This window comes from Oncorhynchus mykiss, chromosome 6 (assembly GCF_013265735.2).
Source record: "Oncorhynchus mykiss isolate Arlee chromosome 6, USDA_OmykA_1.1, whole genome shotgun sequence".
NCBI classification, from domain to species: Eukaryota; Metazoa; Chordata; class Actinopteri; order Salmoniformes; family Salmonidae; genus Oncorhynchus; species Oncorhynchus mykiss.
The window spans coordinates 79194568-79204567 of NC_048570.1; the positions used below are offsets into that span (position 1 = coordinate 79194568).

A 10000-nucleotide genomic window follows, 5' to 3' on the forward strand; every position below is an offset into this window, starting at 1 on the left:
GAGGGGGCAGGTTTTCACTGTGTGATTATAGAGGTAAAGACAGAGAGCGGGGCAGGTTTTCACTGTGTGATTATAGAGGTACAGACAGAGCGGGGCAGGTTTTCACTGTGTGATTATAGAGGTAAAGACAGAGAGCGGGGCAGGTTTTCACTGTGTGATTATAGAGGTAAAGACAGAGAGCGGGGCAGGTTTTCACTGTGTGATTATAGAGGTAAAGACAGAGAGCGGGGCAGGTTTTCACTGTGTGATTATAGAGGTAAAGACAGAGAGGGGGCAGGTTTTCACTGTGTGATTATAGAGGTAAAGACAGAGAGCGGGGCAGGTTTTCACTGTGTGATTATAGAGGTAAAGACAGAGAGCGGGGCAGGTTTTTCACTGTGTGATTATAGAGGTAAAGACAGAGAGCGGGGCAGGTTTTTCACTGTGTGATTATAGAGGTAAAGACAGAGCGGGACAGGTTTTTCACTGTGTGATTATAGAGGTAAAGACAGAGCGGGGCAGGTTTTTCACTGTGTGATTATAGAGGTACAGACAGAGCGGGGCAGGTTTTTCACTGTGTGATTATAGAGGTAAAGACAGAGAGCGGGGCAGGTTTTTCACTGTGTGATTATAGAGGTAAAGACAGAGCGGGACAGGTTTTTCACTGTGTGATTATAGAGGTACAGACAGAGCGGGGCAGGTTTTTCACTGTGTGATTATAGAGGTGAAGACAGAGAGCGGGGCAGGTTTTTCACTGTGTGATTATAGAGGTAAAGACAGAGAGCGGGCAGGTTTTTCACTGTGTGATTATAGAGGTAAAGACAGAGAGCGGGGCAGATTTTTCACTGTGTGATTATAGAGGTAAAGACAGAGAGCGGGGCAGGTTTTTCACTGTGTGATTATAGAGGTAAAGACAGAGAGCGGGGCAGGTTTTCACTGTGTGATTATAGAGGTAAAGACAGAGAGCGGGGCAGGTTTTTCACTGTGTGATTATAGAGGTAAAGACAGAGAGCGGGGCAGGTTTTTCACTGTGTGATTATAGAGGTAAAGACAGAGAGCAGGGCAGGTTTTCACTGTGTGATTATAGAGGTACAGAGAGCGGGGCAGGTTTTTGACTGTGTGATTATAGAGGTAAAGACAGAGAGCGGGGCAGGTTTTCACTGTGTGATTATAGAGGTAAAGACAGAGCGGGGCAGGTTTTCACTGTGTGATTATAGAGGTAAAGACAGAGCGGGGCAGGTTTTTCACTGTGTGATTATAGTGATAAAGACAGAGAGCGGGGCAGGTTTTTCACTGTGTGATTATAGAGGTAAAGACAGAGCGGGGCAGGTTTTTCACTGTGTGATTATAGAGGTACAGACAGAGCGGGGCAGGTTTTTCACTGTGTGATTATAGAGGTAAAGACAGAGAGCGGGGCAGGTTTTTCACTGTGTGATTATAGAGGTAAAGACAGAGCGGGACAGGTTTTTCACTGTGTGATTATAGAGGTAAAGACAGAGCGGGGCAGGTTTTTCACTGTGTGATTATAGAGGTACAGACAGAGCGGGGCAGGTTTTTCACTGTGTGATTATAGAGGTAAAGACAGAGAGCGGGGCAGGTTTTTCACTGTGTGATTATAGAGGTAAAGACAGAGAGCGGGCAGGTTTTTCACTGTGTGATTATAGAGGTAAAGACAGAGAGCGGGGCAGATTTTTCACTGTGTGATTATAGAGGTAAAGACAGAGAGCGGGGCAGGTTTTTCACTGTGTGATTATAGAGGTAAAGACAGAGAGCGGGGCAGGTTTTCACTGTGTGATTATAGAGGTAAAGACAGAGAGCGGGGCAGGTTTTTCACTGTGTGATTATAGAGGTAAAGACAGAGAGCGGGGCAGGTTTTTCACTGTGTGATTATAGAGGTAAAGACAGAGAGCAGGGCAGGTTTTCACTGTGTGATTATAGAGGTACAGAGAGCGGGGCAGGTTTTTGACTGTGTGATTATAGAGGTAAAGACAGAGAGCGGGGCAGGTTTTCACTGTGTGATTATAGAGGTAAAGACAGAGAGCGGGGCAGGTTTTTCACTGTGTGATTATAGAGGTAAAGACAGAGAGCGGGGCAGGTTTTTCACTGTGTGATTATAGAGGTAAAGACAGAGAGCAGGGCAGGTTTTCACTGTGTGATTATAGAGGTACAGAGAGCGGGGCAGGTTTTTGACTGTGTGATTATAGAGGTAAAGACAGAGAGCGGGGCAGGTTTTCACTGTGTGATTATAGAGGTAAAGACAGAGCGGGGCAGGTTTTCACTGTGTGATTATAGAGGCAAAGACAGAGAGATGGGCAGGTTTTTCACTGTGTGATTATAGTGATAAAGACAGAGAGCGGGGCAGGTTTTTCACTGTGTGATTATAGAGGTAAAGACAGAGCGGGGCAGGTTTTTCACTGTGTGATTATAGAGGTACAGACAGAGCGGGGCAGGTTTTTCACTGTGTGATTATAGAGGTAAAGACAGAGAGCGGGGCAGGTTTTTCACTGTGTGATTATAGAGGTAAAGACAGAGCGGGACAGGTTTTTCACTGTGTGATTATAGAGGTAAAGACAGAGCGGGGCAGGTTTTTCACTGTGTGATTATAGAGGTACAGACAGAGCGGGGCAGGTTTTTCACTGTGTGATTATAGAGGTAAAGACAGAGAGCGGGGCAGGTTTTTCACTGTGTGATTATAGAGGTAAAGACAGAGAGCGGGCAGGTTTTTCACTGTGTGATTATAGAGGTAAAGACAGAGAGCGGGGCAGATTTTTCACTGTGTGATTATAGAGGTAAAGACAGAGAGCGGGGCAGGTTTTTCACTGTGTGATTTTAGAGGTAAAGACAGAGAGCGGGGCAGGTTTTCACTGTGTGATTATAGAGGTAAAGACAGAGAGCGGGGCAGGTTTTTCACTGTGTGATTATAGAGGTAAAGACAGAGAGCGGGGCAGGTTTTTCACTGTGTGATTATAGAGGTAAAGACAGAGAGCAGGGCAGGTTTTCACTGTGTGATTATAGAGGTACAGAGAGCGGGGCAGGTTTTTGACTGTGTGATTATAGAGGTAAAGACAGAGAGCGGGGCAGGTTTTCACTGTGTGATTATAGAGGTAAAGACAGAGCGGGGCAGGTTTTCACTGTGTGATTATAGAGGTAAAGACAGAGAGATGGGCAGGTTTTTCACTGTGTGATTATAGTGATAAAGACAGAGAGCGGGGCAGGTTTTTCACTGTGTGATTATAGAGGTACAGGCAGAGCGGGGCAGGTTTTTCACTGTGTGATTATAGAGGTTAAGACAGAGAGCGGGGCAGGTTTTTCACTGTGTGATTATAGAGAAAAAGACAGAGAGCGGGGCAGATTTTTCACTGTGTGATTATAGAGGTAAAGACAGAGAGCGGGGCAGGTTTTTCACTGTGTGATTATAGAGGTAAAGACAGAGAGCGGGGCAGGTTTTCACTGTGTGATTATAGAGGTAAAGACAGAGAGCGGGGCAGGTTTTTCACTGTGTGATTATAGAGGTAAAGACAGAGAGCGGGGCAGGTTTTTCACTGTGTGATTATAGAGGTATAGACAGAGAGCAGGGCAGGTTTTCACTGTGTGATTATAGAGGTAAAGACAGAGAGCGGGCAGGTTTTTGACTGTGTGATTATAGAGGTAAAGACAGAGAGCGGGGCAGGTTTTCACTGTGTGATTATAGAGGTAAAGACAGAGCGGGGCAGGTTTTCACTGTGTGATTATAGAGGTAAAGACAGAGAGATGGGCAGGTTTTTCACTGTGTGATTATAGCGATAAAGACAGAGAGCGGGGCAGGTTTTTCACTGTGTGATTATAGAGGTACAGGCAGAGCGGGGCAGGTTTTTCACTGTGTGATTATAGAGGTTAAGACAGAGAGCGGGGCAGGTTTTTCACTGTGTGATTATAGAGAAAAAGACAGAGAGCGGGGCAGGTTTTTCACTGTGTGATTATAGAGGTACAGGCAGAGCGGGGCAGGTTTTTCACTGTGTGATTATAGAGGTTAAGACAGAGAGCGGGGCAGGTTTTTCACTGTGTGATTATAGAGAAAAAGACAGAGAGCGGGGCAGATTTTTCACTGTGTGATTATAGAGGTAAAGACAGAGAGCGGGGCAGGTTTTTCACTGTGTGATTATAGAGGTAAAGACAGAGAGCGGGGCAGGTTTTCACTGTGTGATTATAGAGGTAAAGACAGAGAGCGGGGCAGGTTTTTCACTGTGTGATTATAGAGGTAAAGACAGAGAGCGGGGCAGGTTTTTCACTGTGTGATTATAGAGGTAAAGACAGAGAGCAGGGCAGGTTTTCACTGTGTGATTATAGAGGTAAAGACAGAGAGCGGGGCAGGTTTTTCACTGTGTGATTATAGAGGTAAAGACAGAGAGCAGGGCAGGTTTTCACTGTGTGATTATAGAGGTACAGAGAGCGGGGCAGGTTTTTGACTGTGTGATTATAGAGGTAAAGACAGAGAGCGGGGCAGGTTTTCACTGTGTGATTATAGAGGTAAAGACAGAGCGGGGCAGGTTTTCACTGTGTGATTATAGAGGTAAAGACAGAGAGATGGGCAGGTTTTTCACTGTGTGATTATAGTGATAAAGACAGAGAGCGGGGCAGGTTTTTCACTGTGTGATTATAGAGGTACAGGCAGAGCGGGGCAGGTTTTTCACTGTGTGATTATAGAGGTTAAGACAGAGAGCGGGGCAGGTTTTTCACTGTGTGATTATAGAGAAAAAGACAGAGAGCGGGGCAGATTTTTCACTGTGTGATTATAGAGGTAAAGACAGAGAGCGGGGCAGGTTTTTCACTGTGTGATTATAGAGGTAAAGACAGAGAGCGGGGCAGGTTTTCACTGTGTGATTATAGAGGTAAAGACAGAGAGCGGGGCAGGTTTTTCACTGTGTGATTATAGAGGTAAAGACAGAGAGCGGGGCAGGTTTTTCACTGTGTGATTATAGAGGTAAAGACAGAGAGCAGGGCAGGTTTTCACTGTGTGATTATAGAGGTAAAGACAGAGAGCGGGCAGGTTTTTGACTGTGTGATTATAGAGGTAAAGACAGAGAGCGGGGCAGGTTTTCACTGTGTGATTATAGAGGTAAAGACAGAGCGGGGCAGGTTTTCACTGTGTGATTATAGAGGTAAAGACAGAGAGATGGGCAGGTTTTTCACTGTGTGATTATAGCGATAAAGACAGAGAGCGGGGCAGGTTTTTCACTGTGTGATTATAGAGGTACAGGCAGAGCGGGGCAGGTTTTTCACTGTGTGATTATAGAGGTTAAGACAGAGAGCGGGGCAGGTTTTTCACTGTGTGATTATAGAGAAAAAGACAGAGAGCGGGGCAGGTTTTTCACTGTGTGATTATAGAGGTACAGGCAGAGCGGGGCAGGTTTTTCACTGTGTGATTATAGAGGTTAAGACAGAGAGCGGGGCAGGTTTTTCACTGTGTGATTATAGAGAAAAAGACAGAGAGCGGGGCAGATTTTTCACTGTGTGATTATAGAGGTAAAGACAGAGAGCGGGGCAGGTTTTTCACTGTGTGATTATAGAGGTAAAGACAGAGAGCGGGGCAGGTTTTCACTGTGTGATTATAGAGGTAAAGACAGAGAGCGGGGCAGGTTTTTCACTGTGTGATTATAGAGGTAAAGACAGAGAGCGGGGCAGGTTTTTCACTGTGTGATTATAGAGGTAAAGACAGAGAGCAGGGCAGGTTTTCACTGTGTGATTATAGAGGTAAAGACAGAGAGCGGGGCAGGTTTTTGACTGTGTGATTATAGAGGTAAAGACAGAGAGCGGGGCAGGTTTTTCACTGTGTGATTATAGAGGTAAAGACAGAGAGCGGGGCAGGTTTTCACTGTGTGATTATAGAGGTAAAGACAGAGAGCGGGGCAGGTTTTTCACTGTGTGATTATAGAGGTAAAGACAGAGAGCGGGGCAGGTTTTTCACTGTGTGATTATAGAGGTAAAGACAGAGAGCAGGGCAGGTTTTCACTGTGTGATTATAGAGGTAAAGACAGAGAGCGGGGCAGGTTTTTGACTGTGTGATTATAGAGGTAAAGACAGAGAGCGGGGCAGGTTTTCACTGTGTGATTATAGAGGTAAAGACAGAGCGGGGCAGGTTTTCACTGTGTGATTATAGAGGTAAAGACAGAGAGATGGGCAGGTTTTTCACTGTGTGATTATAGCGATAAAGACAGAGAGCGGGGCAGGTTTTTCACTGTGTGATTATAGAGGTACAGGCAGAGCGGGGCAGGTTTTTCACTGTGTGATTATAGAGGTTAAGACAGAGAGCGGGGCAGGTTTTTCACTGTGTGATTATAGAGAAAAAGACAGAGAGCGGGGCAGGTTTTTCACTGTGTGATTATAGAGGTAAAGACAGAGAGATGGGCAGGTTTTTCACTGTGTGATTATAGAGGTAAAGACAGAGAGCGGGGCAGGTTTTTCACTGTGTGATTATAGAGGTAAAGACAGAGAGCGGGGCAGGTTTTCACTGTGTGATTATAGAGGTAAAGACAGAGAGCGGGGCAGGTTTTTCACTGTGTGATTATAGAGGTAAAGACAGAGAGCGGGGCAGGTTTTTCACTGTGTGATTATAGAGGTAAAGACAGAGAGCGGGGCAGGTTTTCACTGAGTGATTATAGAGGTAAAGACAGAGCGGGGCAGGTTTTCACTGTGTGATTATAGAGGTAAAGACAGAGAGATGGGCAGGTTTTTCACTGTGTGATTATAGCGATAAAGACAGAGAGCGGGGCAGGTTTTTCACTGTGTGATTATAGAGGTACAGGCAGAGCGGGGCAGGTTTTTCACTGTGTGATTATAGAGGTTAAGACAGAGAGCGGGGCAGGTTTTTCACTGTGTGATTATAGAGAAAAAGACAGAGAGCGGGGCAGGTTTTTCACTGTGTGATTATAGAGGTAAAGACAGAGAGATGGGCAGGTTTTTCACTGTGTGATTATAGAGGTAAAGACAGAGAGCGGGGCAGGTTTTTCACTGTGTGATTATAGAGGTACAGACAGAGCGGGGCAGGTTTTTCACTGTGTGATTATAGAGGTAAAGACAGAGCGGGGCAGGTTTTTCACTGTGTGATTATAGAGGTACAGACAGAGCGGGGCAGGTTTTTCACTGTGTGATTATAGAGGTAAAGACAGAGAGCGGGGCAGGTTTTTCACTGTGTGATTATAGAGGTAAAGACAGAGAGCGGGGCAGGTTTTTCACTGTGTGATTATAGAGGTAAAGACAGAGCGGGGCAGGTTTTTCACTGTGTGATTATAGAGGTAAAGACAGAGAGCGGGGCAGGTTTTTCACTGTGTGATTATAGAGGTAAAGACAGAGAGCGGGGCAGGTTTTTCACTGTGTGATTATAGAGGTAAAGACAGAGCGGGACAGGTTTTTCACTGTGTGATTATAGAGGTAAAGACAGAGCGGGGCAGGTTTTTCACTGTGTGATTATAGAGGTACAGACAGAGCTGGGCAGGTTTTTCACTGTGTGATTATAGAGGTAAAGACAGAGAGCGGGGCAGGTTTTTCACTGTGTGATTATAGAGGTAAAGACAGAGAGCGGGGCAGGTTTTTCACTGTGTGATTATAGAGGTAAAGACAGAGAGCGGGGCAGATTTTTCACTGTGTGATTATAGAGGTAAAGACAGAGAGCGGGGCAGGTTTTTCACTGTGTGATTATAGAGGTAAAGACAGAGAGCGGGGCAGGTTTTCACTGTGTGATTATAGAGGTAAAGACAGAGAGCGGGGCAGGTTTTTCACTGTGTGATTATAGAGGTAAAGACAGAGAGCGGGGCAGGTTTTTCACTGTGTGATTATAGAGGTAAAGACAGAGAGCAGGGCAGGTTTTCACTGTGTGATTATAGAGGTAAAGACAGAGAGCGGGGCAGGTTTTTCACTGTGTGATTATAGAGGTAAAGACAGAGAGCGGGGCAGGTTTTTCACTGTGTGATTATAGAGGTAAAGACAGAGAGCGGGGCAGGTTTTTCACTGTGTGATTATAGAGGTAAAGACAGAGCGGGGCAGGTTTTTCACTGTGCTTGTCTTTTCAGATTGCTGGTGTCGTGTTATTCACACTGATTGAAAGCAGTCAGGAAATGTCACATTGTTTCTGACTGCTGCCGCTCCCCTTCTGCTCCCACATCAATTCACAGACACACACACCCCCCTTGTCGTCGTACAGTAATAAGATTCAGATCAGGCCAGTCAGTCTCTCCGCTCGCTCGGCGTATGGATTTCTCCGTAATGATATTCTGAAGCAGATTGAGTTTGCTTTTCTCTAAAACCGAGGGATGAATGGACAGAGAGAGAGTATCCCCACTCTTTTTAAACGTATTCGTCAGGGGAGTCAGAATATGCAGCGACACAGTGTAACAGCTGATTTGTCCCTCTGTGATGTCCCCTGTCGGCTCTGCTGTCAGTGATTCACAGCAGGTGCTCAGGGATACAGAGTGTTGTTTCAGACAGTGGACACTTTAAATCGGAGGAGGGGCTCATTGGAATGGCTGGAATGAAATACATGTAATGGTGACACATTACCATTCACTACTTCTAGGATGTCTGTTTAGGCTACATGTTGAAGTAGACATTGAGGGATATTGGATATTGATTTAGGGTAGAATTTCAGGCATATGTATATTTAGGGTGAACTGAGGGATATAGGATTTTTATTTGGTCTTCGCCCCTGTGCCTTTACATGGCACGCCGTAATTTGGGTGATATAAAAATAAAATATTACGCATTCCTGCGTCTGTCTCCCGAATCTCTTCATACCAACGTGACACATGATAGAGGCTGAAGGATCTGGAATGTTAATTTAGGTTTCTATGGTGATGGTTTATGGTAGATACTGAGGGATATAGAATGTCTGTTTAGGTTTCTATGGTGATGGTTTATGGTAGATACTGAGGGATATAGGATGTCTGTTTACGTTTCTATGGTGATGGTTTATGGTAGATACTGAGGGATATAGGATATCTGTTTAGGTAGGATGTTGTTTCAGGGTAGACGTTGAGGTGTATAAGATGTCTGTTTAGGGTAGACGTTGAGGTGTATAAGATGTCTGTTTAGGGTAGACGTTGAGGTACTGTACATGGGATGTCTTTTTAGAGTATGGATATTTTATATTATTTTAGGGTGGATATGTAAGATGTTGTTCTTAGTAAGGACAATAAAGCTGCAAACACAATACACAGTTGAATGATGGTTTAGTGAATGAGTTTTGTCGGTGATCAGCGACTGAGCGGAATTGATGCTTTCATACACGGACTTTGAGTACATGATCATTCTGCGTTACTTTTGTGATTGGCAGAGAGTTGGTGTGCATCCCAAATTGCACCATATTCCCTATGTAGTGAACTACTTTTGATGAGAGCCTTATGGGTCCTGGTCAAAAGTAGTGCACTACATAGGGAATAGGGTGCTTTTTGGGATGCACATCTTCTGTTCATTTAGAGTTCATGTTGACTTTATGTAACGGACTCAGTAAAGAATCCACTGACATTTCCTCACCAGCCTACTCTAAACCCTCACTGGCAGTACAGCAAAACCAATTGAGCCCCGAGCAGACAAAAATCAGAACAGTTCCTCCTCAGATCAGAGCACACAGTTATCAGGCCCGTTTTAGACTCTGTCAAACACTGAGTAACAATCTCAGTTATTGGTCTAATGGTTAGGGTTAGAGTTCATTAGGTTTGGTCTCAAAGTTACTTGGGAGGTGTATGTGTGTGTGTGCGTGCGTGCGTGCCAGTCTGTGGTAAAGAGAAGGGAGGGTGGGGGGCAGTAATGTATAGTTCACCAAGCACCTTTTCTCAGCCTATCAGGGTGCACGTGTGTGTTGAAAGCTCTCCTGTCACGCTGCTCTGAGCATGAATGGGAAGTTTCCATCACACAGGGCCATGGGGCTTTAACACTAAAAGACCAGACATCAAACTCGTTTAGTGATGATGGCTAGATGTGTCCCATCATCAATATCAATGTGTGAATGAATTATGAGCCTGCGTGGGATACAGCGTTGTGAGACGAGTGG

The 10000-nt window shown here is 45.1% G+C and overlaps 1 protein-coding gene across 1 annotated transcript in view; it reads left to right on the forward strand.

The window, feature by feature from the left end:
- The window catches only part of LOC110526645 (protein unc-13 homolog C-like), a 265368-nt gene that overhangs the window by 104976 nt on the left and 150392 nt on the right, over positions 1 to 10000 (forward strand). The gene's annotated exons all lie outside the window — the stretch shown is intronic.